Source organism: Pinus tabuliformis, chromosome 8 (assembly GCF_031772625.1).
Source record: "Pinus tabuliformis cultivar Carrire ecotype Pingquan chromosome 8, CPIR1, whole genome shotgun sequence".
NCBI classification, from domain to species: domain Eukaryota; kingdom Viridiplantae; phylum Streptophyta; class Pinopsida; order Pinales; family Pinaceae; genus Pinus; species Pinus tabuliformis.
The window spans coordinates 1,592,615,431-1,592,641,545 of NC_142294.1; positions in this window are offsets into that span (position 1 = coordinate 1,592,615,431).

Genomic DNA, 26,115 nt, shown 5'->3' on the forward strand with positions numbered 1-26,115 from the left:
AAACATAGAGTGACAACCCCCTCTCACCCTCAGGCGAATGGACAAGTAGAAAGCACAAACAAGATATTGGACAATATCTTGACAAAAATCGTAGCAAGTCATTGTCGGGATTGGGCATGAAAACTTCCAAAAGCTTTATGGGCATATAGAAAAACATGGTAGAATACAACTGGGTTTTCTCCATTTGAGTTATTCTATGGGAAATCCCACTTGTTTCTGGTGGAATTTGAAATCAGTACGCCCAGAACAACTTTAGAAGTAGGTCTAGACTTATCAGAAGCACATAAACACCAACTAGAACAATTGAATGAGTTGGACGAAATTCAATCAGTAGCTATCTAGAAGACTACTGCTAATCAACAACAAAGAATGAAATGGAATGATAAATTTATCAAAAGTAAGGTGTTTCAAGTGGGGGATTGGGCATTACTTTATGGCTCCTGATTTAAGGATTTCAAAGGCAAGCTTCGCACTCGCTAGATGGGACCATATGAAGTGGACGCAATGTTCGATAATGGAACAGTTAGACTAATTACAATAGATGAGAATCATACCCCGTTCTTAGTAAATGGACACCATCTAAAACTATAGCACCGTCCAGGCTCTAAAGATGCCTTTGTCAAACACCTTTCTAATTCATCTGATTTAATGGTTGTTGGAATAAAGGACACTCTCACTCTGCTCTAAAAAAAGTAAATAAATAAGTAAGTAATAATAGTATATACATATATATATATATATATATATATATATATATATATATATATATATATATATATATATATATATATATATATATATATATATATATATATATATATATATACTATTATTACTTGTTTGTATTTTGCATAAATAACAAAGGAATATGGCCAGGAGAAATGTAACACCTGGTGTTGCTGTTAAGCTGTTGTTGTTACTCCATCGGTGCTATTACTTTGTAACTGTTGTTATTCCACCAGTGTCGTTATTCTATAACTGTTGTTACTCCGTAACTGTTGTTACTCCACTGGTGTTGTTACTCCATAACTGCTGTTACTCTGTCGGTGTTGTTACTCTGTAATTGTTGTTACTCCGCCGATGTCGTTACTCTGTAACTATCTTTACTCTGTCGTTGTCGTTACTCCCTGCTGTTGTTACTCCCTACTGCTGTTACTCCTTGTTGTTGTTACTCCCTATTGTTGTTACTCCATTAGATATGTTGTTGTTACTCCATCAGGCATTTTACTGTTACTACACCACAAGGTAGGTCCCTAGGTAAGTCTCTGATGACTTTTATGGATTTAATTAAAATATTCCAAAAAGACATTAATACGTGCCGCGGATGGTCGTAATTAAGTTGGGGGGAATCTTCATAAGAAATGACAGCGTACCACGAAAATGCATTCATGACACATTATTCATACCAAACTAAATCTAATGATTATGGTACTTTGTAATCACGACCTTGATGCCTTGGAATGTGTATTCATATGCGAAGAGTCATAACCAGTCACTTCACCAACACGCTACATTAAACCACTGAAATATCCAATAGTACCACCATAACCCGCCATCATTCTCAAATGTAGTAGTATTGTTTTCATTCGTTTCCCCAAAGTGACCATGACGTTATTACAGTTGCCAATGGTTTGGATCCCTATCATTCTCCCCTACCAACTAACTGTATTTGTCGTGCTGATCCTGCCTCTATAGCGATGGGTGGACGGTCTGTGCAGCATGAGCCAAAAGATACAGTGAGAGTTCAGAACAGTCAGGAGGTATGGCAGGTCTTTGAGAATGCAGGTTGGAACGTCTACTTTGACAGGTTGAGAGGATCGAATGAAGAAATTGCGGCAAAATTTGCACTCAACCTGGAAGAAAAAATCTCTCAGGTTTGTGGGATAGAAGTCCTTGTTACAGAGGAAGCCATTACAGAAGTTAAAGGGCTCCCTCAAAATGGATAACGATGGTTTTCAAGAAGGACTTCCCTTCCGGAGTTTCCTGAAGCCTTTTTGGAGGCAGGAGAAAGCATCGTGCCAAAGGTTAGGGATACGACTGAAACTCATTATCACATCAATGGGGAGGAGTGGCATAGCTTGTCATAAAATATATAACTTGTGAGGGGAGATACTCCACCATATTCAAAAATCATCGCTAAATAGTGGCTCACCTCCGATTCCCCCAAGCAAAGGCCTTTTCATTGAATTTGCCTTATTTCTTACTGAGAAGTCTTCAGCTGATGGCGCATTTAGCTCAAAGGTTGCAACAGGCATTGGCGGTCATTACCCACCATCAGTTGATCCAGCTATTAGTGATGAATGCCATCAGACAAATCCCGATTCCATGGTAACTGTTTCGGGATTCCACAGAGGAAGAGATAGCAGCCACTGTGGCCACTAAGGAAGATGAACCAGGTGCCAGGGAGGAAGAAAACGCAGGAAGAGATGACTATGTTGGCCACAAGGAGCTAGAAGAGATGGAGATGGAAGCTGAAGAATTTGAATAATAGGTTGCTCCCCAAGAGCAAGCCGAAACTATGGAACTAATGGAAGATGTAGGAGTTGACATAGAAAGGCCCACTAGTACCACGGCCGAGGTTAACCCACAAGAACCAGCCTCAACTATGGAACTAGTAGAGAAAATAGGTAGCATGACAACAACAGAGGTAGTACCACAACAATCAAGGATGGGTGAATTGGTCGATATTGTGACTGAGGATACCCCACAAAGACCTCCTACCATCGTGGAGCCGATGGAGGAGGATAACCTGAATGAAGAAGAGGTCATGACCACCCTGACCATAGAACTGATGGAAGAGGAGGAACTAGGTCATCAGGCTAGCGCTGCCCCATAAGAGCTAGTGTCAACCTCGGGACCAATTGTTGAAGATCCCTGCCAATTTTCTTTTTTCTCCTCTATCCCAAGGGGAGCAAGGCTAACTCATTCCCCTCGGCGCATGGAAGAATATCTTGCCATTCCTCTTGCTTTAGATTTGTCACAAAGACCACAACCATGTGTGGAGGATGCTACTCAAGTGATAGGCACTTCAGAGCCTGAAAGGAGAGAAGAGGCAGAGGTTCCAGAGGCAGGGGAACCGGGAAGGGTTCCAGTAGACACATTAATAGGAGAGAATCTCGCAAGGGCACCAGCAGTCGTGGTGAGCACACAACAAGGGGAAGTAGCCATTAGCGAAGAAGAGGGACCAAGCGAAGCAGTCCCGACGAATGAGCCAGTGGAAAAGCCAAGCAAAAAGTTTGTGAAGCAAGAATTAATTGAAGAAGAAAGAGTAGTGGAGGAAAAACTGATAGTCAACATGGCAGAAGTTGTCGCGGGGGATTTTCCTCTAGCTACTGAAAATGAGGAAGTTTTGGTTAAGCAGGAATGGGTAGAGCTATGTGAACAATGAAGACTCCTTGTCAAGCAAAAATACCAGCTACAATTTAAAGAGACAATGTGGCTTAAGATGGACGTCAAGGAAATAAGGAAGCAGGTACACAAAATGCAGAAGCAGATGAAGAAATACAAACGGAAAGCCAAAAAGTCCAAGGCCATAGGGGCAGAAGCAGAGACTCAGGTGGACTAGATAGCCACAACCTTTGCTGCCACTCAAACGGACCCAGTTGAGCGATTTTTTGAAAACCGTGAGTATGCCTTAACGATCGAAGTGAAAACTTGGAAATCTACTACAACTCGGTATCAAAATGAGGTCAGAAGAACTCAGGAATGAGCTCCCGCAATCATTTTTGAATATGTGGAGCACATAGATGTCATGAAATTGAGGCATGCGAAGCAGCAGCTTAAGATGGAGCAGCTTGAAAAGCAAGTGGCAGAGTTGAAGACCGATAAGGAGCAGATGTTTAACTTGGTGCAAGAGGTGATGGCATGTCATCCCCTTGCTTTTTGTTATTCTCTATTCTTGCATGAACGTTTTCTTTTATTCTGCATGGAGAGAATTAAGAATGAAATTATTCATGAAATAGAGAATGATGTACAATTCCTCCGCATAATGAGGAGTCAGGACATGCCAACTCAACATTTGATGTGTGAGTTTTACCTACATGGGTATCTACTGTGCATGCATAGAAAATTTAACCGGTCCCATATGTGGGGGACATTCATTTAAGGGCCCTCACCTCTTATAATTTTAATTAGATCAGTTGGCAGAAGGTCTTTAACACATTTGAGTCCAATATGGTCACAAAGCCATTTATAGTAAGAGGAGAACATGAAAGGTTAATCACCATGTTCACTAAACACAACACCTTTTTGGAAATCAAGGGGAATAGAGAAAGAATGTTGAGGACACAAAATTGGTGCCTTGATCTTTGTGTCAGGAAATTGGTCACATTTCAAGATGATGCCCTTGATTTCTATCAGAAAAGGTGGATGATGTCACCTACAGCTGTCTGGAACAGGGAACCTTTTGGGGCGCCAAATTTGCATGAGCGCTCCCCAGAGTGCCCAAGTATGTGGCATGTGTCTGAACATGCGAGGTCTGGTGTATGGGGATCCGGTTTTAGTTCCCCACTATCTGGTTGCCAATAGAAGATTACACCCCAACATATAATGTTCCGGGAGATTGGTGGAAGGAATTCCTCCTCTCAGATGGTTTTAAGGTTCCAGGAACAAAGATGGCTGAAGAGTATGATCTCGCCCAGCTCCAGGAGGCCAACAGTCTATGAAACCCTGACCTGTGGAGGCAACGAACTGCATGAGGGCATGCAGAAGGCTAGTTGGGGGGAGATGTTGGGCACCAAATCGAGCGATCTTTCTGTTGCATTTCCATCACCCTTTTTGACCTCTTTGCACTTATTTACCTATGTTTACTATGCTAAATCTGCAAGGTAATTACCCCCTTTTTCTGTCTATTGGAATATTTTATTAGTGAAGTAAAGTCACGAGGTTTGCCTATTCACAACACTAAAACATATGTTTGACCGTAGCTTCTGGAGAACACGAACCAATGCTTCAGAATCCTGCAGCAGATCTGCAATTCACAGCAATGACCAGCCATAAGGAGGCTATGCAACTAGAGTCGCAGATCCCTAAACCATTCTTGGGCCTTTCACTGATCTTGTCTATCTGGTGTTGGTGTCGTTCCAAATGAATATACATTTCTGGGTATATGGTTACGAGGTTTTTGGGAAATATGTTGTTCTCCCTTGCTGTGTATAAAAGACAGGTTATTCTGTAATTGGGGGACTCCCCATCGATATTGTAATAGCCCTTTACAGATTAATAAAATATTATCTCTTTTGCTACTCCATTTTTCGGTGTGATTAACGTAGCCCTGATCAGGAGGCTGGGCCCACTCTCCTAATCAGGTGATACATCTTTATGTGTGTGTTATTTTTTATTTTATGCTTGTTGTTACAATTTGTTAATCCTTGTAATTGCTTTTCCTGAGTTTTGTATTTAGTTCAATTTTACAGCTATGTTTTGAATCTTAATCGTGAACCGTTGGTTGGAATGGACTGTACTCTTTCCCCTGCATATACCTTGTGCCTTGCCTTGAATGGACACACCCAGATTGATAAATGAATGTAGGAAAAGGGTGAATAGATTGTTCATACCTGGATACCAACATATTGCTAGACCCCTCACTCACCTTCTCAAGAAAAATTCATTCCTCTGGACAGATGAAGCACAACAGGCATTTATGTTACAAAATTATATATTACAGAGCAATGGAACACATAAAATATTGTAGAAATATAAACACAGAAAACACATAAAATAAGAGAGACACAGATATACTTGGTTCACCCAGTTTGGGCTACGTCCAGGGAGAAACAACCAGTCCTTCCTTTTATATTATCCAATAAACTGAAGAGATACGACCTACAGTAGATCCGTTGTAACACCCTCTTCTCTCTCAATCTCTGCTCTCTTTCTCACTCAGAATACAGATCTACATAAACGCATTACAATTCCCTCATATATAGTGAGGGGTTGCCTTCTAGGGAAAAAAACCCTAAATTAAACATAACTTCTACCGTCAAGTCTCCACCTAATGAACAGCCCAGATTAGCTAGAAATTACTATACTTTTACAAGGAAAGTTTACATCTATTTTTAGCTTCGGGGGCGCTGCCCCCGAAACCCCTGCCAGGGGGGGCTCCCAAAAGGTTGTAGCCGCCCCCACTAGACCCCCCTGCAGCGAATATTTTACGGGCAGCGTTGCTGCCCCATTTGGAATTGGGGTCCAATGTGGCAATACCTTTGAATACAAAAGATAATGAGGTTCCACAACCAAGAATCTCCCACTTGGAGACTGATTATAGAAACTCCACCGCTGCTTCATTTGTTGGACAATGACTCCTCTTTGGACCTGGTTGTTTCTCATCTTCTTCATCATACTTGAAGACCAATTGAAACTGAGCATATTCTCAGTTTCTCCTTGGTTACAACTTTTGTTAGCATATCTGTAGGATTCTAGCTAGTGTGTATCTTTTCCAACTTCAACTCTCCATCTTCCAACACTGATCATATGAAATGGTACTTGAGCTGTATGTGTTTAGACCTAGAATGAAATGCTGAGTTCTTTGCAAGATGAATGGCACTTTGGCTATCACTGTATAATGTGCCCATATCATGCTCCTTAACCAATTCATCCATAAACCTTTGTAACCAAATCATTTCTTTACTAGCCTCTGTAGCAGCAACATACTCTACTACTGTTGTTGAAAGTGCAACAACACTTTGGATTTTTGAAACCCAACTGACAACTGTTCCACCTATAGTAAATACATATCCTGTAGTGCTCCTCATGTTATCTTTGTCACCTACCATATCTTCATCAAAATATCCCTGTAGAGAAATGTTTGAACCACCAAAGCATAATGCTTGATTTGTGGTACCCTTCAAATATCTGAGAATCCATGTCACTGCCATCCAATGTTCCTTTCCTGGATTGTTCATGTACCTACTTAAAACTCCCACTGCATGTGCAATATCAGGCCTTGTGCAGACCATTGCATACATTAAGCTTCCAACTGCTGATGCATATGGAACTTTAGACATATAATCCATGTATTCTTGGGTCTTTGGACACATTTCCTTACTAAGTTTAAAATGGCTAGCAAAAGGTGTACTGACTGGTTTTGCATTGTGCATATTAAATATTTTCAACACTTTTGTATGTACTCATTCTGAGACAATGTTAATTTGTGGTTTTTTCTGTCTCTGGTTATTCTCATACCAAGGATTTGTTTTGCAGCTCCCAAATCCTTCATTGCAAATGAATTTGCCAATTTTCTTTTGAGCACATTTATTTCTTGCATGTTAGACCCTGCAACAAGCATGTCATCCACATACAATAACAATATAATATAGCTGCCATCATTTTTCTTTTTTAGATAAACACAATGATCAGAGTGACATCCAGTATAACCTTTTTCAGACATAAACTTGTCAAATTTTAGATACCACTACCTTGGAGCCTATTTTAATCCATACAAGTTCTTCTTCAACCTTCACACTAGTTTCTCCTTCACTTTTACCTCATATCCTTGTGGCTGCTGCATATATATCTCTTCCTCCAATTCCCCATGGAGAAAGGTTGTCTTTACATCTAATTGCTCAAGATGAAAATCTTCAGCTGCTACTAGACTTAGAATAGTTTTGATTGAAGTCATTTTAACAACAAGAGAAAATATTTCATCAAAATCAATACCTTTCTTCTGTGCAAACCCCTTCACTACAAGTCTGGCTTTGTACCTCTGTTTTCCTCCATCTTCTTCTTCAGCTTGTAAACCCATATATTCTGCAATGTAGTTTTACCTGCAGGCAACCTGACTAAGTCCCAAGTCTGGTTATGCATTAAGGAGTCCATCTCTTCTTCCATTGCTAGCTCCCACTTCTTCCTACTTTCAACCTACATTGCTTCTTCATAACATTTAGGTTCACCAGAATCAGTCAACAATAAATAATATAATGAAGGAGAGTATCATTCAAGGGGTCTACTTATCCTGGTAGATATTCTAACACCACTTTCAGGTGTTTGGGGTGCCTATTGCTATTGTGGTGGTTGTTGTTGTTGTGGTTGTTGATTATTATTATTTTTAGGCACCTTTACCTTTTTAGTGATCTCATCAAAAACTGTGTATTCCTTGTTTTCTTTTTCTTCTTTATTTCCCTGCAACTGATTCTTATACAAGACCTTTTCATTGAATATTACATCTCTGCTCCTAATGATTTTGTGATTTTCATAAACATATAAGAGATAACCAAAATCATTAACACCATATCCAATAAAGGTACATTTCTTTGATTTTGCCTCAAGATTTGTTCTATTTTCTTTATTAATATGGAGAAAGGCCTCACAAGCAAAAGGCCTTAAAAAGGAGTAGTTTACCTTTTTACCTATCCATACTTCCTCTGGAACACCACCATCTAAGGAACTTGAAGGCCCTTTGTTTATTAGATAAACAATAGTATCTACAGTATTTGCCCAAAATTGTAAAGGCAATCCTGCATGCAATCTCATGCACCTTGCATGCTCCATGATTGTTCTATTCATCCTTTCTGACACACCATTTTCTTGTGGTGTTCTTGCAACTGTCTTCACTCTATGAATTACATGCTCTGAATAGTACCTATCAAACTTGTTGCTACAATATTCACCTCCATTGTCTGATCTAAGACACTTCAATTTCTTTCCTATCTTAATCTCAACCAAAGCTTTCCATTCCTTCAAAGTATCAAATACATCAGATTTATTCTCAATACAATAAATCCAAGTTTTTCTAGTTGCATCATCAATAAAATTAACATAATAATGAGATCCACCAAGAGATGATACCTGAGTAGGTCCCCATACATCTGTATGCACAAGCTCTAATTTTTCGCTCTTCTTTTCTTTCCCAACTCTGAGAAATCTGACTCTCTTCTGTTTTCCATAAATGAAATTCTCATAGAATTTCAAATCAACATTCTCCAAACCCGGCAACAAATTCCTTGAGCGAAGGATCTTCATCCCCTTCTCACTCATGTGTCCGAGCCTATGATGCCATAATGCTGCATCTGCTCCTTTGGAAGTTAAAGCATTAACAGAGTTAGAAAAACCATTGCATAAATACAGTGTACCAGCCTTTTCGCCTTTTGCTATTACCAGGGCTCCTTTGGTGACCTTCCAAGCTTTATTTGTGAAAGTTGTCACACAACCTTCACTGCCTAACTGCCCTGTTGAAATTAGAGTTTTCTTCAGATCTGGAACATGCCTTACCTCCTTTAGTAGCCATTGGTTTCCATTCTGTTTTTTTACAAGAGCATTACCCATTCCAACAAGTTTACAGGGTTTATCATCACTCAAACGGACTTGTCCAAAATATCCTTGAACATAGTCATGAAAATATTTCTTATTAGGTGTGGCATGGAATGAGGCCCCTGAATCTATCACCCAGGAATTAGTAATAGTTTCAAAAGAAAGAATCAAAGCATCTTGTAACACGTCACTTGTCACATTTGCTTCATGATTGTTTTCTTGCTATGCATCTCCTTATTTTCCCCTACGGTCCTTCTTTAGGTGTCCTTTCTTTCCGCATTTCCAGCAGACTATCCCCGATTTGAACTTGGATCTGCCTTTCCTTGATTTACTGCGATATCCTAAGATCTTTCCTCTTTCCATTTTCCTTCCCCTAGACTCTGCACTCAAATCATTACCCGATGTCTCACCGAAGCTTTTCCGTCGCATTTCCTCACTAAGGATAGCACCGACAACATCATCAAACTTTAAAGTACTAGATCCAGAAACAGAGTTACTAATGGCCATTACTAAACCATTCCAACTTTCTAACAATGAGCACAAGAATAACAGTGCTCTAACTTCATCATCAAAGTTTAACCCTACAGAACTTAACTTACTTGTAACAGTATTAAAATCATTTAAATGGTCTGCAAAAAATCCACCTTCTGACATCTTCATATTAAATAACCGTTTCATAAGAAATACCTTGTTTAAGGTTAAGGGTTTTTCATATAGTTTCGTCAACACCTTAATCAAACCCTCTATTGTTGTTTCATTTGAAATTTTGAAGGCGACCGATGCTGTGAGGAACAACTGTACTATTTCAAGTTCCTTTTTATCGAGAATGTTCCATTCTTCATCTATCAGACCCATCGACATCTTTGTTTTTCTACCCAATCGTAGTTATAGATCTTTCGGATACAGATAATCTTCCATCTACATCTTCCACAACGAGAAGTTTTGGCTGTTAAATTTCTCAACCCTAAAATTACCATCTTCCGCCATTGCTCCCACTTGAACAAGGAACCCTTCTTTCCTGCGAGTTTATCAGCCAAATAGACCTTCGGCTCTGACACTAGTTGTTCCAAAATTATATATTACGGAGCAATGGAACACATGAAATATTGCAGAAGTATAAAGATAAAAAATGCATAAAACAAGAGAGACACAAATATATGTGGTTCACCCAGTTTGGGCTACATCCACGGAGAAACAACCAGTCCTTCCTTTCATATTATCCGGCAAACTGAAGAGATACAACCTACAGCAGATCCGCTGTAACACCCTCTTCGCTCTCAATCTCTCTCTTTCTCACTCAGAATATAGATCTACATAGACGCAATACAATTCCCTCATATATAGTGAGGGGTTGCCTTCTAGGGTAAAAAACCCTAAATTAAACATAACTTCTACCATCAGATCTCTGTCTAATGAATGGCCAAGATTGACTAGAAATTACTATACTTTTACAAGGAAATTTGACATCTATTTTTAGCTTCGGGGGTGTTGCCCCCGAAATCCCTGCCAGGGGGGGGCTCCCCAAAGGTCGTAGCACACCCCCCCCCGCGGACCCCCCTGCAGTGAATATTTTCGAATTGGGGTCCAATGTGGTGATACCTTTGAATAGAGAAGATAATCAGGCTCCACACCCAACAATTTATGGCTCTCAAACAGGCCATGTGTTCCACTCTAGTATTGGAACTATCTAACTTCACCAAATCTTTTGTGCTTGAATGTGATGCTTCAAGTACAGATATTGGGGCTGTCTTAATGTAGGAAGGTCGACCCTTGGCCTTCACCAACCAAAAACTAAGTGGGAAACATCTGGGACAATCTACCTATGAGAAGGGGATGAGGGTCATCTTACATGTAGTGGTTACGTGGTGACCATACTTATTGGGATGGCATTTCCAAATTGCACAGACCATCAAAGCCTCAAATATTTTCTGGAGCAATGACTATCCTCGCCACAAAAAAATAAATCGCTAGCCAAAATGCTCAGATATGATTATGAGATAATTTACAAGAAAGGGCGCAAAAATTTTGTAGCAGATTCTTTATCGCGCCAATTTGAGGAGGAAAACACCCTACTAGCAATCTCTCTTCCCATTCTAGATTGGATTGAAGAAGCCCACAAGGAATGGTTTTCACATCCTTCACTCTCCCAACTCATTAATAACTTTCGAGAAGATCCTAATTCCATAGTGGGCTACTCTTGGAAGGATGATATTCTTCACTACAAGGATAGAGTAGTGATATCACTGACATCCACCCTCAAAACACGCGTTTTGACAAAGTTGCACTCATCTCCGGCTATAGGCCATGCAGGATTTTAGAAGACTTATGCTTGCAGTCGTCGTTCATCCTTTTGGATAGGCATGAACACTGTCATTCTTATGTTTGTAGCTGAATGTGACGTGTGTCAGCGCCACAAAGGAGAAACAATCAAGTCCCTAGGCACTTTACAACCATTGCCCATCCCTGCCTCAATCTGGACGGATGTTTCTATGGATTTCATTACTGGTCTTCCAAAGTCAGGTAGCAAATCAGTCATCATGGTGGTTGTGGAAATACTTTCTAAGTATGCTCATTTTTACGCCCTACCCCACCCAATTACCCCTACTTTGGTGGATCACTCTTTCATGGATCGGATCTTCAAACTGCATGGCATGCCAACTTCTATTGTCTCTGATCGTGACCCGCTCTTCACTAGTAACTTTTGGCAAGAACTTTTCAAGCTATAAGGCACCCAACTCCAACTAAGTACTTCTTATCATCCCCAAACTGATGGAAAAACTGAAGCAATCAAGAATTGTATGGAGACCTACCTCAGGTGCTTCACTTCAGAAAACCAACATCAATGGGTACAGTGGTTACCTCTAGCTAAATGGTTGTATAATACTAACTATCATGCCGGCACCAAGATGACTCCATATGAAGTAGTTTATGGTCAAATCCCACCTTCACCTACTTCTTATATCCCTGGATGCTCTAAGGTGCAAGTAGTAGATCAACTCCTACAGAGCCATGCAACCATGCTAACCCATCTCAAATATAATCTCCATCAAGCTCAGAATCACATGAGGAAATAGGTAGACCAACATCGTTTAGAGCGCACATTTCAAGAAGGGGATCAGGTATTCTTGAGGCTGTAACCATACAAGAAAACATCACTCAAAGACAAGGGTCGTCAGAAATTATCTCCAAAATTCTACGGGCCTTATCAAATACTTCAGTGCATTGGAGAAGTAGCCTACAATCTAGCCTTACCACCCAATGCAAAAATCCATCTCATCTTCCATGTATCATGCCTCAAGAAAGTGCTGGGGAACAATTGCAGAATTCAAACCAGTCTACCTCAATTGGATGAAGAAGGTTCAATCTACCTCTAACCTAATCATGTCCTTGACATGCGAGAATGACATCTGCATGGCCGCACGGTGAAGGAAGTCCTTGTCAAGTGGAAAGACACCTCTCTAGAAGATGCGACCTGGGAACCAACCACTATTCTCCAGTAGTGTCCGTAGCTTCAGTCTTGAGGACAAGGTGTTTTTATGGGGGAGGTCATGTTAGGGTTCAAACCTAACCCCCTTATTTATGTAATAGGGTCGAGTCATAGTTATTGTTAGTAAAGAGTCAATAAAGCCCATATTAATAATTGTAAGTGGTTAACCCACATTTAAAGAAAGGGACCATAGTTAGTTGCAAACAGGCCATGGTATTAGATATATGGTATTAAGAGAAAGATGGTACTGACCCATGGAATTGCATGTATGAATCCTATATAAAGGACAGAGACCCCCATTGAGGAATGTCATGTCTTATTTTGTAATCGAGCGTTGCTCTATTGGAGGTTTCCCCCTCGAAGAGGCAAGTGAACATTGCTTTCATCTCTGAATAATAAAATACATGTTGTTATTTATTATTTTGTTATGTGTTCTAGGTTGTCTTTCTTCATATATTTGGTATTCTAGCACCTTCTCGCAGGTCAAGAGCATAAAATTCATCCTCTACGTAAACTGTGCAGGATAAGCTTTTCTTATGGCCTCCTCTTCTTCCCAAGTAGCCTCATCTGGGCCAAAGTGCTTCCACTGCACTTTAAATTGGATGATGTCTCACCTCTACAAGGTGGTTTCTCTCCGATCGAGGATACGAAGAGGCTCTTCCAGAAATTCTCCCTTGGGTTCTACCTACACATTCATAATCTACTCTCAAAACATTCCAAAACAACAACTCTTTAACATATTGCTTTATATTTTATCATTACCTGAATGCTTTCCTAGTTAATAATATGTCGAGGGTCGTAAATATACTTTTTTAATAAGGAAACATGATGCAGATTTAAACAAGAACGCAACAAATTATAGAGATAACCATGAACAAAGAGATGCTGCGGAAATAATACTTCATTTCATTAATGTAAAATACTGAAATATGCTTACAAACAGAATTGGAAATAAACCAGCTAGGGCAATGGTAGCTTATCTCTGAGAAGAGATGTGCCAGCTACATACCTATGAACTGTGTTACAATGAGGCTCGAAGGCCTGTTTATTGTGAGAAACAATGGAAAACCCTTAACATTCCAAAACCTAACACTAGAAGATCAAAATGCCAAACTGTGGGCCCTGTTTGGGTAAATTGGTACATCAACTTCCCGGGGTCGTAACATTGGCATATGATCTCCGTTTGACATGCACAGTATCTCGTTAGAAAGATCTATCCAAGAACTAGATTTCTTCAAAGAGAAACATCGGTCCATAGACACATGTTGCTCCCAATTTTCGCAAAAAATGTCATTTAGAGCCTCAAAACAGTTCCGGGAGTTTAGGACCTGAAAAACTGCTAAAAATAGTAAACTGGGCTACAATTAAGGAAACTGAAAAGATGAAAGAAAAAATGGTGGGGGTCCAAGTGGATTTGGTAGGTGGCCACCAATATCCTTCTGGATCATTCCTCCCCCCTTAGGAAGTAATGGTCCCCATCGCATTGAGTTCCTCCATGAGATGAGGAAACTTCTATTGAACTTGGCCCCTGGTGAGCCACTTGCCCTGGTGAAGGAGTTGGCCTGCTTTGATAACTCGATACAATTGGATATTCTGCTGGTGAGTGTGCTTGATTTGTGCGTCCATGATACGATCAACTACAGCTTGTTCCATGCAATCTAGATTTAACTTTGTGGGCGTGAACAGTTTTGCAATGTTGGATGTGCCCAGTAATGGTGGAAAGTATGGTCGAAGGTGGTCCACATTGAACACTGGGTGCAGGCCAAGGAATGGGGAATGTTGAGCTCAAATTCATTGTCTCCCATAGCCTTGGTAATGGTGTAAGGACCATATCGGAGTGGTCAAGGTTTCCGATAGGCTCCGGTGAGCCGTTCCTTTTGCAAATGCAACCAGACTTTGTCGCCCACCTAAAACTTGTGTGGCACCCGATGTTGATCATGTCGCTGCTTGTACTTCACATTTGATTTCTCCAGAATGTCATGGACCGGCTGGTGAATATGTTGGATGTGCTCAATGAAGTTGTTTGCCTTATTTAATTCAGACTAGACATGAGCTGAATCTGGGTGAGTAGCTGCAAATGGCATGGCCACATCAATGGGACATAGTGGCTGGAATCCCAAACCCACCTGAAAAGGGCTATGGCCAGTCGAGCTGTGGAGATCTCGGTTGCAGCTGTGCTGAACATAGGGGAGGCTCTCATCCGATGTGCATGGATGATTTCAGTTGTACATGCGCAGAATGTGTAGGATCATCTTGTTGACAACTTTTGTCTGGCCATCAGTTTGAGGATGGAAGGATGTGGACTTAGTGTGTTTGGTGTCGAGCATCGACCAAAGACTAGACCAAAATATACTGAGGAACTTGCTGTCCCGATCTGAGATGATAGACTGTGGGATCCCAAAGTGTACCCACACTCGTTCAAAGAAGAGTTTAGCAGTGGCTTTTGTTGTGGTATTCTTCTTGTAGGCAACCATAATGGCCATATTTGAGAACTTGTCGACAACCACAAAAACACAGTCATTTCCATGTTTAGTGGAGGGAAGGCCTGGCATGTAATCCATGGAGATGGATTCCGAAGGTCGACTAGGGGTAGGCAATGGGGTATAGAGGCCTTCCTTCTTGATCATCTGTTTGTCAATGGCACAGGCAGTGCATGATATAATGTACTTCCTGACATCTTGTCGAAGATTTGGCCAATAGAAATACTTCTGCAGTACTGCCACCATTTTCTCAACCCCGAAATGTCCAGCAGCACGACTGTCGTGCGCTTCCCAAATCATCTTGGCATGCTCACTTGAAGGAACACAAAGGTGACCCAAGTGGTATAACATGGCATCCTGGAGGTGAAAATCTAGAATGTGCTGACCCTCCAAGAGTGTTTGGTAGGTGTGGCCGAATTTTGGGTCGCTTTTGTAGAGAATTGGCCAATCAGAAGTCTCGTGGCAACAAGAGTTGAGCATAGTGGTTAACGCCATGATCAGTGGTCGACTGAGGCAATCTACAACATTATTGGTGCTACCCTTCTTATACTATATATTCAAACGGAACTGTTTCAGGTATGTGGACCACTTCTTATGGCGAGAATTTTGCAATTTTCCTTGGGTCTGTATGAACTGCAAGGGTTGGTGGTCTATGTGGATGACCATTTCCTTCCCCAAAATGTGATGCTTCCATTGTCGGCATGCCTGCACAATGGAATACATCTCTTTGTCATAAGTGGGATACTTCCAGACTGTGTCTGAAAGTGTCTCAGAGTGATATGCCACTAGATGCCCATGTTGAGTGAGGACTGCCCTAATAGCATAGTCAGAGGCATCCGTCTCGACCTCAAATGGTTGTTGCAAGTCTGGTAATGCGAGCATTGGTGTTGTGTAGAGACGATCTTTCAAATCTATGAATGCCTTCTGTTGAGATTCAGACCAAAAGAATTTTTCTTTCACTCCTCCCTTGGTGACCTGACTCAAGGGCCAAGTGATATGAGAAACTTCTGACACGAACCTATGGTAGAAGTTGGCAAGACCTAGAAAGCTGTGAAGCTTTGTCAGAGTGGTTGGATATGGCCAATCTCAAATGACTTAGATCTTGGATGGATCCACATGTACCCCTGTTCATCAATAATGTATCCTAGATACTGAACGTGGGTCATGGCAAAAGTGCATTTCCCCAAATTGACACATAACTTGTGTTGCCGTAGTATTTGGAGAACCTGTCGGATGTGGTGGAGGTGTTCTTCCCAACTTTGGCTGAAGATGAGGATGTCATCCAAGTATACCACTACAAATGAGTTGGTGAATGGTCGTAAGATGTCATCCACTAGTCTCATGAAGGTTGCAGGAGCATTCGTTAATTTGAAATGCATAACCAACCATTCGAAAAGGCCCTCCTTGGATTTGAAGGCAGTCTTCCACACATCGGAGGGTTCGATTGGTACCTGGTGATATCCTGACTTCAAATCGATCTTGCTGAAATATTTTTCCCCCTTCAGATGGTGCAAGAGGTCATCAATCCATGGGATCGGGTACCTATTAGAGACAGTGATCTTGTTCAGCGCCCAATAGCTAATACAGAGTCTCCTAGCCCCATCGTTTTCATGTACCAGCACGATCGGGCTCCCACAGGGTGATGAACATGGATAGATGTGACCTTTCTGTAGCAGCTCCTGAATCTACCTCTTGATTTCATCATTCTCCAAAACGGAGCACCAGTAGACTGGTCCATTAGGCAGTGGTGCACCTGGGGTCAGATCGATGGAGTGCTTGACCTGACAGTGTAGAGGAACCCCTGCGGGGGAGGTGAAGATATCCTCGTACTCCTCCATGGCCTTGTCCATCGGTAGTTGTCATGTTGAGGGGCCTTGTCTGGAGGTCGTGGCCACCATATTCTTCGTTCCTTGGGGGTGTATCATCAGGAAAACAAATTTCCCAATTTTGGAAATGAGCTTATTGCATTGTTTTGCAGTAATGAAAGAGATGGTGGTAGGCAGTGCTACCTCCAGTATCCTGTACAACTTCCAAAGTAACAATAACAGGATGGGGCCTTAATTCATACATAGCATGTTGCTTCCACAAGTAAGGTTGTCCTAATAATACATCACAAACTTCTAGGGGAGCAATGTCACACAATACCAATGAGAAGGGCTTGATGTTGTATGGAAGGTGACACTGCTGGCTCACGCAAAGATCCCGTCCTTGGTGAAGCCACCCGATGGTGTACGGTTGTGGATGTGATGTGGTTGGTAAGCCCAGCTGCTTCATGACCTCTACCGAAATGAGGTACTTTTTCTCCCGCTGTCGACAATGAACTGTAGTGGGGAGCCCTTTACCCACATCTGGGAGTGGAAGAGACACTCCTCCCCCTCTGGATCTTCGGGTTCCTCCTCCTGGATCTTCGTGGTGGCAATGGTGGCATTGGGCTCCACATCGATAATCTACTTCCCTTTGTCATTCCCCTTGTCAGGTTCTGACTCAGACTCGGAACATGCATCTGATTCTGAAACCATTAGCTTGGCCACTAGTGACTGTTTGGCCCGACACTCACTTCTGTTGTAAGTGGAGCTCTTATGGAACTCACACCACTTTCCTGTGTCCTTTTTCGGCTTCATGGCACTATTCTAGCTTGCAATTTTGGCGGGTTTTCTTGGGCTGCCCCACCTTGGCTTTGTCCTTTGTTCTACAATTTGGGGGCACCTTTCCCTTGCTTCAGATTCGTAGATCCAAAGTCTCGCTTCTTTTGTTTAAACTTTTTCTCGACCTTGACGGCATGTCAGTATGTCGTGCCGAGCGAGGGGATGTTCAGGAATTCTATTTCTTCCTGGATGTACTTGTGCAAGAAGCCATAGTATTTGAGTATCAAATGCTGCTCCGAGTCCTTGATACCCAACTTTTTATGAAGGGTATGGAAAATATTGGTAAACTCTGACACATCTTGGTCCCTTCCCTGCCGTAGCATCGTCCACTTTATGTATTGATCCTCATACCTTCCGACAGGGTAGTACTACCCCCTAATGGCCTCTCAGAATGAATCCCAAGTGGGTGTGGCTGAAAATAGTGAGCCTGTACTTTCATCCTTTTGCTCACAATAGGTTTCCCACCAGTCCTTGATGTGGGGGGTTGCTTCGAGAAGAGCAAAAATAATCTTTTCTCGACTGGAAAAATCATGAATAGAAAAATAACCCTCTAGCAGATTTAACCATTTATCGATGCCATCTGCGTCTATCTGACCCTCAAGTATGTGGATTTCAAAATTAACTTGTACCTTAAATGACGTGGCATTTCTAGAGTAGCTATTGGAAGTCGATGTGTCGCCCCTGGGTAGCCACTGAAGGATCTGGACGAAGTTGTCCATCATCGCGTTCCTTTGTCACTCGAGGGCTTCTTCGAGCAAGATTTTGATAGGATCTCATGCCCCCTCGACTTTCTTTTCATCCGCCATGGGAGGCCATTGGGATTTGTGAGGCTGGTCTTGTAAAGGTTCGACCAGTTCGAGCCCTAACTCTTTATATCCCGACCTAGTTGGGGACATGCAAAGAAAAACAGAGAAAAAGAAGACCGCTCTGATACCATTGATCCAGATTTAAAGAGGAACGCAACAAATTATAGATATAACCATGAACACAGAGATGCAATAGAAATAATACTTCATTTCATTAATGTAAAATACTAGAATATGCTTACAAACAGAATTGGAAATAAACCAGCCAGGGCAATGGTAGCTTATCTCTGAGAAGAGATGTGGCAGCCACATGCCTCTAAACTGTGTCACAATGAGGCTCGAAGGCCTATTTATTGTGAGAAACAATGGAAAAATCTTAACATTACAAAACCTAACCCTAGAAGATGAAACACCAAGCTGTGTACCCCGTTTGGGTAAATTGGTACATCAACTTCCCGGGGTCGTAACTTTGGCATACAATTTCTGTTTGACACGCACAGTATCTCGTTAAAAATATCTATCAGAGAACTACAACTTTGGGAAGAGCAACATCCGTCCATGGACCCATGTTGCTCCCAGTTTTCCCAAAAAACGTTGTTTAGGGCCTCAAAATGGCTCCAGAAGTTTAGGACCCGAAAAACTACTAAAAATAGTAAACTTGGCTACAATTAAGGAAACTGAAAAGTTGAAAGAAACAATGGTGGGGGTCCAAGTGGATTTGGCATGTGGCCACCAATATCCACCTGGATCAACATGTGAAAGACATTGTGCACTCGGATGTGGCCTAGTAGTGCTAGTTTATATGCCATAGGCCCAATTTGTTCCAAAATTTGGAAAGGTCCACAGTATCATGGTGCCAATTTTATAGAACCTTTCGATTGCAAGGTGCTCTTCTGTGGTTTCATCTTTAGATACATGTGATTGCCTAGCTAGAACTCTTTCTGAGTTCTCTTCTTGTTTGCATACACTTTTTGCCTATCTTGTGCCGCCTTTAAGTTCTGGCGAACCTTCTCAATGGTAGCCTCCATTTCCGCTAGAATATCGAGACCCAATGCTAATTTATTATCCGGACTATTCCAATCCATGGGTACTAGACACTTTCTTCCATAAATTACTTTGAAAGGACTCATACTCAAAGATTCATGATGCCTGTTATTGTAGGCAAATTCTACCAAGTGGAGGTAATCTTCCCACTTCTGCAGTTGCTACATTACAAACATTCGCAACATATTTTCGAGAATGTGATTTACTCACTCTATCTAACCATCTATTTGCGGAAGGTAGGTAGTGCTGAAATGGATTTGGGTACCTAGTCCTACAAAGAGAGTTTTCCAAAAAGTGGATGTAAATTTTACATCCCTATCAGAGATCACCACTTGGGGTATCCTGTGTAGGCGGAGGATTTCCGTAATAATTATGTATGCAATATCCACTGTTTTATAGGTAGATTTTATAGGAATAAAATGAGCATTCTTGCTCAGCTTGTCTACGACCACCATGATTGAGTCGTGTTGCTTTCTCATATGAGGCAATCCAGTGATAAAGTCTAGAGCGATGGTCTCCCATTTCCATTCTAAAATGGCTAGCAGTTGCAACAGACCCGTAGGATGCTGATGTTATGCTTTCACCAATTGGCACTCTAAGCACTTAGATAAACACGCAGCCACATATTTTTGTAAAATGGGCTAGAAATAACTTTTCTTAATGGCAGAATACAATTTCTGGTATCCTAGGTGGGCAGCATAAGGTTTCCTATGAAACTCATCTAATAACATCTACTTCACGGAAATTTGGCTAGGAATGGAAATCGTATTTTTGATTGTTAATATTTTATCAGAATTAATTGCTTACTCACATTGTTCCCCTCTTTCTTCAGATTGCGAAGCTTGCTACCATAAGAATGTGTTGGAAATAATACTAAGAGGGGGGGGGAATCAATATTAGCAAATCAATAACTTTTTCATTTCCATAATCATATTCATATATGCTACTTCAGTTAAGGGAACTCGCTTGTACACACAACTGTGTTTAATGCAACTAGCGTATATCCAGTAAACTTATGATCATTTAATTCATCATATGTTGATATTTAATTAGTGCATCAGAACTTCATTAACCATATAAACAGTAACCAGGTGTAGTAAAAACAAAACAGATCATCACACACATGAACACCAAGATATAAGGTGGAAACCCAATGCGGGACAAAAACCACCTACTACTGTCTTCCTTTAATATAAGAAAAACATGTTTACAATCTTGTACTAGTGCATACTCATACCAGTACGTAGGAACCCACCTGCAGAAGGCTGCAACCTTCTCTCATTCTCCAGCTTCTACTGGAAGGTAGCTACAACCCCCTGGCTCTTTTACTAGCTGATATATCTACTAGTACGTAGGCGCTGGCCTACAGAAGGCTATGACCTTCTCTCTTCCTCTAGGGACCATGTTTCATAATTTTTCAGACTGGATACACCTGGAACACAACACCACAATCTGAGAGGCCACGTTTCATCCAATTTTCGTATTGGACACATCAACAACATTGAAGCTCAAAATCAATCACCGTTGCAATACAACCATTGCATTAACCAATCATCATTCTCTGAATCACCCACAACTGAATCAGTCAATCTATTTGAACTTTCAGAGCACAGTCAACAAAACACAGTCACCAGAACGTAGAGCAGAACCCAGATCTTTATAATAGCAATCAGAAGCAACTGATACTTCAACCATCAAGTTCATAAGGTATACACTACCTGGCTGAGTCAAAATAGCATGTATACTCCCTTTTACCAAAGGGAACCAAAGTACAGATCTGAAAATAATTACTTATACCTTCACTGTAATTTTCTACTTCTAACATACCCTTATCATCATATATAAAGGATAAAACATGCGTTAGCATTCAAATCTGAACTATTCATGATCATACCATATAATGATAATGCAATTTAGTCTTCGTGATCCCGGTCCATCAACCTTCATTTGCCACATAGGTGCATCCTTAGCAAAGCATCACAAACCCATAACCTGCATACTAGATCTCACACTTCATCAGCGATTCAATACTTGCACACACTGGCTTAATGATCTTCTCCTCCTTTTATAGTCTTAGGCCTTACTCAATACCATGGACTAAAACCTCTTAGGACCAATACCTTGGACCAAATACCTAGGGTAAATACCTCGGACCAAATACCTTGGACCAATACCATAGATCAAAATACCATGGACGAAATACCATAGACCAAAAACTTAGTTTTCCAACATGTACGCGCTTTCCCTTTTGTGAAAGTGTGTGTGTACGTTACACACTCCTTTTGGTCTATTGACCCATGTGTATACGCTCCTTTGTCAAGGTGAGCCTGTATATACCTATCTTTATTCCTTCTTTGTAGTCTGATCATTAATTCTTTGCTATTGACCTGCTGCACTGTGATCTATCATCTGAGTGAGTTGTCATCAAGGACAACACCTATATCATAATGCCAACAATCTCCCCCTTTGGAATTGATGGCAACAACCACACCAAGTCACTCTCCCCCTTTGACATCAAGGGCAAACGGCAGACCAAGATATTCTCTCCCTTTGATATACATTACGTTTTCCATACTCCCCCTGTGTACATGATGAAATATCTGATTGAGCTCCCCCTTTGTACATGCTAAGATGTACTAATCTGTCCATGCTCCCGCTAAGCACATGTAGAGTCTGCCAAAAAATATTTTTCAAAAGAATAACATGACTCTACAACTCAACTAAGTGAGTATGACCTTCCTATCACTAATGACTCCTACATCATCAATCTCCCAACCAAGTGGGGATACACCATTTTTGACTCATCCACCCAACCAAGTGGGGATATACCAAATGTTTATACATGACTGAAATAGAAATTATTACATCATCCTTCCCATATAAAGTCGGGTTACAAATTAGGTCTTTGCATGACTTTTACATCAAATGATGTACATGACTTTTATAACAATGACCAGTAATCTAAACAAGACCATGATAGTTATCAGCAACTATCATACACCATATATGATATGCACCATAAGAACCTGTCACCAGCATCCAGACCTGTAACCTGCAATATCATTCTCTTGGCCAACCAACAATAACATGCCATTCAAGTGATCATCCATGAATCTAATCTGAATACCAACAATGTGACCCCAAGTATCATAGCAAGATGTATCATTTAGCCACATAAGCATCATCACCAAATTCTTTTAACCATAATGCCAACAATTCATTATTTGAAGCATATGCTCCACCTGAACCTGTGCCAAGCAACACATACCATGACTGAACCATATCAAACTTCTTTTCTTGAGTCTATCCTGCTGCTTTTTTCTTTGGAGCACCATATATGCGATTGTGCAACATCTAACTTGCGTATATATGCGACTTCTATTCATAACAACTGCGTATGAAAATTGGAATACTAAAGGTTTACACTTTCAGCTTCCCCTGGGTCTGTTCTGTCTGCAAACTGAGGTATGCCACATCATTCTGACAATAATTCCATATTCTTCAATACCTTGGATTGTGATGATGTATGATCCTTTTGATTTGATGTCCAAACTTTGCTCTTTCATTCCTTTACTTTATTTCCAAACTTGTTACACGCATAACATATTACATGTTTCATATTCCTTTTATTGCAATCAATAGTTTTGTGACCAAACATATTGCAAGTAAAACAATATCCATTAATGTACCTAGAATGTGATGATCTTTCTGTGTGATGGTTTTGAACCATTCAACTTATTCATATGGCTACAACATGTCCAAAATTATGACATATAAAACATTCAACATCATTCCTTGAAGGAAAGAATCGACTATCACTTCCATAGTTAGGAGTAACAGATTTTCTTTGACGAATTTCTTTCCTTGGTTGTTGATGGGGTTGACTTTCTATTTCCTTGTGGAGCACCTCAGATTTTTCATTGGAGTTTCTTTCCTTGCCTTGTGAGCTAGATTCACCTTCATGAAAACCAATACCAGTCTTTATAATGGGCGAACACAGAACTTTGAGGATTTCATCTAACGTTTTGATCCTTTAGCAAATCTAAGATTTAGAGTCTTTGTATTTTTAGGTTTTTTTCTTAGAATTACTACTTCACATTCTAACACTTCATTGTGTTTGTCCTTTTCAGTGAGTTGATGTGTCACTATGTTTATGACTGTATCCTTTTCTGGCAAACTGATTTTAAGTTGACTGATTTCTTTAAGGAAATCTTCCTTTTCTAAGCCATTATTTTCATATGCCATGCGTAATTTAATTTCTTGATCATCTTCATCACTATTTGACAAGCCATCACTATCATCATGAGTATAATAACTTCTATTACCTTCTTCAGACATATTTCCTTTGTTATGAGGGCAACTAGCAGCGTAATGACCAAGTCTTCAAGAAGAAAAACATTTGAATGGCTTACCTTTGAACCTTACAGAACACTGTTGAAGCTTCTTGACAAAATTTACCTCATCTTCTTCTTCTGAAATGTGTCCTGATTCACAGAGTTTTTATTTTCCCTTTGTTGATGTTTTAAATGTGTCTTCTCTCATATCTGATGGTCCTCCTTTCCTCATCTCAAAGGCAATTAAGATTCTGTGAAGCTGCGTCATAGTGATATTTTGTAGATCCTATTTTTCTTCTATGGCAAACACGTTGGGTTCAAATTTAGTAGACAAGGATCTCAAAACTTTCTCAACTAAGACAACTTCCTTAATTTCTTCACCCAGATTCTTCATACAATTGACAATCTCATCTATACGAAGGAATTAATTGGCTATGATTTCATCAGTGTGCATCTTAAGAGCTTTATACTGAATTCTAAGAGTTTGAAGCTTAGCACATTTTACCTGAGAGTCTCCTTCATAACTTAGAACGATTTTGTCCCATATTTCTTTCACTGATTTGAGCTGCATGACTTTGACAAACTCTGATTTTGACAAGCTTCCTAATAAAATAGTGACAACTTTAGCATTGGTTTCATAATCCTTTTTACCAGCTGTATCTATAGGAATCCTTGTTGGAAATGTATATCCTTTTTCAACAATTTCCAAAACATCCATTCCAAGAGATTGTAGATAGGTTGTGGTTCTTATTTCCCAGTAAACAAATTGCTCCCATCGAAAATTGGCGGTCTAATGGATACCATGTTCTCTTGATTATTCATTTTGATGGATCTCCCTTCAAGCGATCAAGCTTCTTCTGAAGGACCTGCTCCGATACCAATTGTTGGAAATAATACTGAGAGGGGGGAGTGAAACAATATTAGCAAATCAATAAATTTTTCGTTTCCATAATCAGATTCATATACACTACTTCAGTTAAGGGAACTCATGTGTACACGCAACTGTGTTTAATGCAACTAGCGTATATCCATAAAACTTATGATTCAGTTAATTCATCATATGTTGATCTTTAATTAGTGCATCAGAACTTCATTAACCATATAAATAGTAACCAACTGTAGTAAAAACATAACAGATAATCACACACATGAACACCAAGAGATAAGGTGGAAACCAAATGCGGGACAAAAACCACCTGCTGCTGTCTTCATTTAATATAAGAAAAACCTGTTTACAATTTTGTACTACCGCAGACTCATACCAGTATGGCGACACCCACCTGTAGAAGTCCACAACCTTCTCTCATTCTCCAGATTCTACTGGAAGGGAGTTGCAACCCCCTGGCTCTTGCACTAGCCGATATATTTACTAGTACATAGATGCCAGCCTACAGAAGGCAACGACCTTCTCTCTTCCTCCAGAGACCATGTTTCATAAGTTTTTAGACTGGATACACCTGGAACACAAAACCACAATATGAAAGGCCATGTTTCATCCAATTTTCATACTGGACCCATCAACAACATTGAAGCTCAAAATCAATCACCACTATAATACAACCATTGCATTAACCAATCATCATTTTCTGAATCACCCACAATTGAACCACTCAATGTATCTGAACTTTCAGAACACAGTCAACAAAACATTGTCACTAGAACACAGAGCAAAACCCAGATCTCTGTAACAGCAATCAGAAGCAACTAATACTTCAACCGTCAAGTTCATAAGGTATACGCTACTTGGTTGTGTTGAAACAACGTGTATATGCCATTTTACCAAAGGGAACCAACGTACAGATATGAAAATAATTACTTATACCTTCATTGCAATTTTCTACTTCAAACATACCCATATCATCATATATAAAGGATAAAACATGCATTAGTATTCAGATCTGAACTATTCATGACCATACCATATAATGATAATGAATTTTAGTCTTCATGATCCCGTTTCATCAACCTTCATTCACCACATAGGTACATCCTTAGCAAAGCATCACAAACCCATAACCTGCATATTGGATCTCACACTTCATCAGCTATTCAATACTTGCACACAATGGCCTA